Here is a 7,932-nt window from a genome sequence, read left to right as displayed (position 1 = left end):
GTAGGGATTGATAGGGATGAATATGGAAAGATAGGGAGGGGTAGGGATGGATAAGGAGGAGTGGGGAGAGATAGGGAGGGGTAGGGAGAGATAGGGAGGGGAAGGGATGAATAGGGAGGGGTAGGGATGGATAGGGATAGATAGGGAGGGGTAGGGATTGATAGGGATGAATATGAAGAGATAGGGAGGGGTAGGGATGGATAAGGAGGAGTGGGGAGAGATAGGGAGGGGTAGGGAGAGATAGGGAGGGGTAGGGAAAACCTTACTAATTACAATGATGATGTAGCTGTACTAGTTTATACAGTTATTTGATCATTGGAGATTTTTATCCTAAAATTTAGTTACAACTTTCTTTAGTCAATCTTCAATATACTAACCGATTTCAATAATGAGAGAGACAGACAGCTGAGCAACTAGCGATGTGATTCCGCTACATATTTTTCTTCTGTGCGTTTTAACGGCGATTAAGTTTTGTCAATTTTAATCTTGAAACATCTTGGCAGCCAAACCACTTAAGACATTAAAAACAATCGCAGGTGATAGAAAAATACTAATAATTTGTATTATTATTACTACTAATTATTATTATTATTATTATTACTGAAATATTGCGTAAGTTCATCTCTTTATTTCTGCTTATCAAGTGGGATACTACTTGGTTGGTATCAATGACCTAATACGATGACCTAATATTAACGACCTAGTATGGCCCTCTCAACAATCGTCACTGCTCATTGCTTCTCCTTCGGTTTAGAAGTTGATGCCAATTAACTTTTTTGTTGATGTCAATTACAGACATCATAATTGCACATTCATTTGATCCGAGTCCCTTAGCTGCAATTAAGTTTTGCTGTTTTTAAAAACTCGAGTCACTTAATTACTACATTTGCTGTAGAAAAATACAAATGATACAATAAGGAAGGCTAAGTGATGTTAGAATGAGCCAAATACAGAGGAACCTCTGTTCTGGAATGCTTTGGTTCTCGACCAATTCGGTTTTCGACCAAGATATTCGAGATTTGTTCGTCTCGAATCTTGAACATAAATACGGTCCTTGACCAAACCGGAGCGTGCGCATTGGAATCAAACGTTTGGCACAACTCCGAAAACAGCATGGAAACATTTGTTAACAAAGGGTTACGGCTTCATAAATTCTTTACAAAAAAGAAGGAACCATCTGGGACGATGTCCCTCTACCGAAGAGATTGGCTAAGGAGACAACTCCTCCAGTCGTGTTACTCTAAATTGTTTGGAGTAGGATTCTCCTTCAAAGATGTGAAGCAAATGTGTCATTGCTGTTTATTTTTTTCACACAATTTTTGATGTAGCTGATCTGTTGCATTTTTTGCTGTGTCATCAATTTCTGCCATTTTTGGTATTGTATCTATAACGTTAATGTTTTTGATGTTTTCATGTTTGCAAACTTTTCATGTACAGCAAAACATGAAATGTTTGCTTCTTGTTTTCTTTTTTCATCATCATAAATAAAAAATCTTTCATTAAAATTAAACACGATCTATATCTACCCGTTTTTATTTACAGTATGTAGCATACAGTACAGTTTATGGTGTGAAATATAAAAAAATACTTTACCGAAGCTGTTTTCTCGACTTGGAACGGATTAAAATTTATATACATTAATTCTAATGGAAACAATAGTTTCGGATCTCGAACAACTCGGTTTTCAAACAACCTTCTGGAACGAATAATGTTTAAGAACCGAGGTTCTACTGTACTATGTAACTTTGCATTTATTTTCAATTTTCGGCAGCTAACAATGGAAACAGCTATAAAACAACACAGGCTACGATTTTTACTCACACAGATGACAAGATTGACTAAAAAAAGGCTGTAACTAAATTTTAGGATAAAAATCTCTAAGATGATCAAATAACTGTACAAACTAGTACTGCAGCTACATGATCATTGTAATTAGTAAGGTTTTTCCTACCCCTCCCTATCTCTGCTATGGAATATCTCTCATTCTCTCCCTTCCTCCTCCCATTCCTTCTTTCTCCACCCTCCTTTCCTACCTTTTTCTCCCCATCCGCCCTCTCCCTTTCCCTGTTTTTCTCTCCCTTTCCCTATTTTTCTCTTCCTTTCCCTCTCTGCGATGTTATGGAATTGGAGCATGTCTCCAATTCCATAACAAGATAATAACCTACAAATACTTCGAGTCCCACTGGCTCTTCTTGCTATGATTTTGAAAGTCTGTACACAGAGATATGCCCAAAATTAACAAAAAACATCATAAACTTTCAGAAATAGAACAGGTCAGTAATACGCTAGACTTACTAATAAATGTGTCTTTGAACTGTACAATGTTAGGATGAAAGAGTGCTCGTAAAACCTCAATTTCTCTATGCGTATCAGCTTGCTCCTGGTCAGTCAGCTTCATCTTGTCAACCTCCTACGTATGATAAGGCACACCATTAAAAAAAACTTCTAGGTTTGTATAAATAAACGATGAACTGGTCCACGAAACGAATGACAATTTTGTAATGCACATGCACCTCTCATATGAACAAGCACATTTACGGTAGTTTGAATTGTTAAATCAAAGCGGGCTATGAATTAAATCTCTGCAAATCAGTGTTTCTACTAAAATAATTAACATCGTAGACATTAGATGTTTTTACTGTAGACACAGTATGCAATTAGTCCACACAACTAGAGTTTGATAAAGAACCCTGAACATGAGCTGCTATGACTAATCAATCATATATAGACCCGGTACCAGGAGCTGACATATATTATCCCCCTTAAACGTATACAACGAAGCAGACAATGTAGAAATGAAGACAAGGACAGCAGCTTGATTGGTTACTGACAATGAATAAACCCAATAGCTGTCTATAAAGAACAGATTCAATGTATATATGCACCCAGTAATAGATTGCTTTAAATGTACATGTATATCAATTAAGCTAGAATTACCTGCACTGTTGGAATAGTAGACGAATTTGATAGTGTTCCTTACTCTGTATGCACTATAGACAAAGAGAGTACACCCATATTTGACAAGCCATTGAGCATACACGAAAAGAGTTTGCATTTTGATTCAGATTGGCAACTACTGATCAAGATTTATAATATTCATGGTCTTTGTTAGTTATCCTTGCGTATGAGCAAGAGACAACAAGGCAGCTCAATGACTAAGTCATATGTCATATCCCAAAAATTCAAATAGCCTTGATAGTTCACAACTGAAATATTTCCATCTCAGTGTAGATAGCGCTTCAACATGCATTTATTGACACAGTTTTATTCTTATAAATTATAATGAAGCATTCGTAATAACTCTATGTTTCTAGATCAATTTTAAGCAGTCTCCAGTTTGTGTCTTAGACATATCATATATAAATACATAACTCCTACTTGTGTGCACTTACCTTCAGGACATATTTCATCGAATCACTTTTTCCCTCCACAAGATAAGCATCTCCAAAAGAACCTCCACCAATAAACTTCAGACGCTTATATTCCCCAACTAATCTTTTTGAATCGGACGCACCCATCTAGACAACAAATAATTTTGTGTGATAGTTTACACAATTTATTGGGCTAAATGTAATAAAACAAGTTGATAACAATAGCTACAAATACAAAATTATTGTGATAAATGCTATATATATATACAGGGGCCATTCAAAAAATAATGTGAATTTATTAATAGAAAGAGTTCTATTATAAGAAGCCTAATTTTTGTTTTTTTCTGAAAGTTGATATACTCTCTACTGATGACTCCCATAATTGTTTTTGTAGATAATATGGTCATGTACCGTGCTTTTCGGACTATAAACCGCACTCCTAAATAAGCCGCATTTGCGTTTTTTTCTCAAAAACCAATAATAAAACAATACATAGGCCACACCTTTGTATAGGCCGCAGAACTCAGGATGGTGCTTTTTAACGCGGCACCAACTTTGCTGTTTAAAATGGAACAGTTCCTAACAGCACTGTTTCGTATTAACCGACGCTTTTTAACCTAGTGCCTAACGGAACAGTATCGTTAGGCATTAGTTCGCATTTTCTTTCACCGCTAGAGGCGCACTAACCGGAAATTCTGGTTAATGTGCCCTAGTGGTGAAAAAAAAAGCCACAGAATAGCCGCACCTTTACATAAGCCGCATGGCTGAAATCGTCAGAAAAAAGTAGCCGCTGATAGTCCGAAAAGTACGGTAATCCTTTTATAGGTTTTTCAAAATGGCTGACAAGACATGTTCCAGAATTGAGCAAAAATCAGTTGTTTTCAATTTTTTTGTAGCTGAAGGGTGTGAACCTAGTGAGGTTTCCATGAAAATGGTGAACGTTTATGCAGAAGACAGTTTCAGCCAGATAAATGTGTACAAACGAGCCAAATTGTTTAGAGAAGGCGGGACATGTATTGATGATGAATAGAGATCAGTTAGAATTGTTGATGTGAGAACCTCTAACATGATTGAAGCAGTTAATGAGCTTTTCAGTCTGAAAGGTAACAGCGGAGGATGTTGCAAAAAAATTTGGTATCAGTTGGTACAGCCCATAAAACTGTTTGTAAGAACTTGGCTCACTCTCAAGTTAACTGTCCAAACAAGTGACCCAAGAGCAGAGACAAAAGACAGTTGAACTGTGTCAACAGAATAGTTCTTGATATGAAAGAGGTGATGAGTTTCTTAGATGAATTGTCGCTCATGATGATACCTATATTTGGCACTGTGAGTCCAGGAATCCAACCATCATTCAATGCAGCGGTAACATAGCGAACCTCCTATTAAGAAAAAAGTTCAAGTCACAAAGATTTTTGTGACTTTTGCTTACTGTTTTTTTGCACGATACAACAGCCTATCATTATTTACTATCTTAAAAAGGCTCCACTATAAACAGTATTACTGACTGTAATCCTTTAAAGCAGTTTAAAAAGGATGCAAAGAATAAACGTCGAGGTTTACAGCCAGCTGGGGTCATCTTTCACCAAAACAATGCTAGGCCCCATACAGCAGTCAATACAACAGAAACGATCAACAAATTTCATTAGGAATCACTACCCCACCCTCCCTACAGACCTCATTTTGCACCATCCGACTTCTACCTGTTCGGACCTGTTAAGAAATTATTGAGAGGAACCCACTTTGATAGTGATGTCAGAGTTAATATGGCAGTGGAGCGACTTTTTTTTATATAAAATCAATCTAAAGCTATAACAATTCGTAAGATTGAAAGAGATTTGTATGTTGATTCAGAGATTTCCGAAGTTGTCAAGTGTTATCAACATTACAGTTGATCTAGTTTCATGAACTAAGGCATATACAAAGACAAGATCTGTGTAGTGGGGATCCTGATTTTGCATCGTCATAAGAGAGTACTACAAAAAAAGTACTGGCCATGATGATCAACTTGACACATTGTTGTTGTATTTGTGAGTTAAGCAGAATTGAAACAAGTGTACGATGTAACGCAAGATATACAAGATTATAGTGTTTGTATTTGTGGAAGCCTGTACAGCAACTGACAGATAACAAGATTGTAGTTTGTAGACAGTGAAAAACATGAAGTCATAAGGTCAAATGCCTCATAAGCATTGACAAGACTATTCCTACTATAGCACTGTATGAATAAGATATATCAAGCCACACTAACAGGAGAAACCTGGGTTAAATGAAGTAATTTATGAGTAAGTTATGTATTGTAAGCAATCCTATATTTACAGTATCAAGATATCGCTTTCCTCCATCATTAAATTAGTATCATTAGGGTATATACCAGTCCGGCTGTTTGCAAATATGACTCGGATAACGTTTAGGAGGTAGCGAAGCAGATGTAATGACTGGTTTATTGTCTGGTGACTGGTTCATCGTTATGCGCATCCAAATTTGGTTTGCATGTTTTTTCAATAAGCCAATGTCAGTAGATACCATGTAAATGGCTTTGCCGTGTTTTGTAGAAATTGTTCCTGGGGTTACGAGTGTAAACCTGAGAGCTGTCAAACTGCGCTGTAACAGTCTCAGGATTTTCAGTGTTGACCTTGATTTTATCGGGTTGAAGTTGAGAAAGTAAACCTCTTGGCTGGCGACCGTGCATTAGTTCAGTTGGAGCTTTCCAGCCATGGATATGGAGTCACCCTGCATGAAACTAATGTAGTTCTGGCACTCTCCACTAAGATGCTCTTTCTTCACAATTTTCATCAACCGAAGCCTTAAATGTGCATACAAAACATTCAGCCTCCCCATTTGACGGCGGGTGATATGAAGATGAGATGACATGGTGGATGCGGAACTCTTCACAAACTGTGTCAGACTCTCAGCTTAAAAGCTGAGAGTCTGACAGACTCTCAGCTTGAAAGCTGAGAGTCTGACAGACTCTCAGCTTGAAAGCTGAGTCTGACAGACTCTCAGCTTGAAAGCTGAGTCTGACACAGTTTGTGCAAAGTTCAGCATCCACCATGTCATCTCACCTTCATACTCATACATACATCATACCTTCAGACTCTCAGCTTGAAAGCTGAGAGTCATTATCAGTGACTACATTCCTAGGCAGGCCTTCGACAGATAATCTATCCTACAACACTCAATGTTTGTTGAGTGTTAGTTTGACCAATCTCCATTCTGCCTATGTATGGAAATTAAAAGTGAGAGTCAATGCAGATTAGCTACATTTTACCATAAAAAAGGTTCAGCAAAATATATATGCACATGCTCCCAGGAATTATCAGTTTTTGGCCAACTTTCATATGACTAACATAGAGCAGCTACAAACTCTGAGCACATTTCACAAGACTTGACTACAAATTTATTCAATATATAGGTTAATAGTTTTTTACCAAACATATCTGTGTCAGTTGTTTTGTTTTCACAATAACCCAGTATAATAAATGTAGAGCGCTCAGCACTTTTTGTTGTAAAGGATGTATTATTACAACACGTGCAGATGTCTCTTGCACATAGAAAAACACCTTGCTCGATTTGCAGAGAATCTTTGTTGATCCAGAATGAACAGAGGCTATTGTCAGTGGGCTTTGCAATCGGTCAGCCTTCTCGGGTCTCCAGTATAACAGTCTGAAAAGTTTTGTAATGCTTGGTTTTTGATATGCTTCCCTAGAGCTAATAAATGGTGAAGCAGCCAATGCACTTGTAAATGCATGCAAGATCTCTTTGCTCCCGTCACTATCACTTCTGTCAAATGTTTTATCAGACACTCGAGGAAGTCTGTGAAGAGAATCAGCTTTGAAGTGCTTTTGTACTTGATGATAAACAGAAGACCCATGAAGTGAGTGCCCAGCGTTGGAGCCGTTGTGCTGCCATATCAGGAATATTTTTGTTTGGTACAAAGGTTGAGGTGAGCAGCTCAGGTCAGTTACTAACGTAAAGTGTCTACCTTAAAGAAATTGTTTGAATTTCATGACTCCATACATCATTGATAGTGCTTCACGGTCAATTTGTGAATAGTTCTTGTGAGAGTCAGTTAGTATCTGTGATGCACTAACTAATGGAACTTCATGATGGTCACACTATTGACAGTACAGCACTAATTCTATATGATGACTCATAATGACGCATCTGCAGCAAGAATTAGTGGTTTAGTAGCATCATAATAATGAGCTAAGCTTGTGGCATTGATAATTTCATCTATCAGCTGCGTGACGGCTTTTTCACAGCTGTCAGACCATGTGGACTTGACATCTTTCATTTTGTGTATTGTATAGTGGGAAGTACAGTGTCAAGATACTGCAATTAGGGGCATCTAGACACTGTTGGTATAAAAAAAGCTCTCAGAACAAGTCTTTTTGGCCACATATGGATATACAGGAGACATCATTTTGCAAAGCCTGACTGCCACGAAACCGAACCAATTCAAATGATCAAACTCTCCAGGTTAATAAAGTGTCTTATAACCATTGACTTTACGAAACCACTACAATCAGAAAAATAAATAATTGGTAGCAGTAGACTTACT

Source organism: Watersipora subatra, chromosome 8 (assembly GCF_963576615.1).
Source record: "Watersipora subatra chromosome 8, tzWatSuba1.1, whole genome shotgun sequence".
Classification (NCBI taxonomy): Eukaryota; Metazoa; Bryozoa; class Gymnolaemata; order Cheilostomatida; family Watersiporidae; genus Watersipora; species Watersipora subatra.
This window is presented reverse-complemented; position numbering follows the sequence as displayed.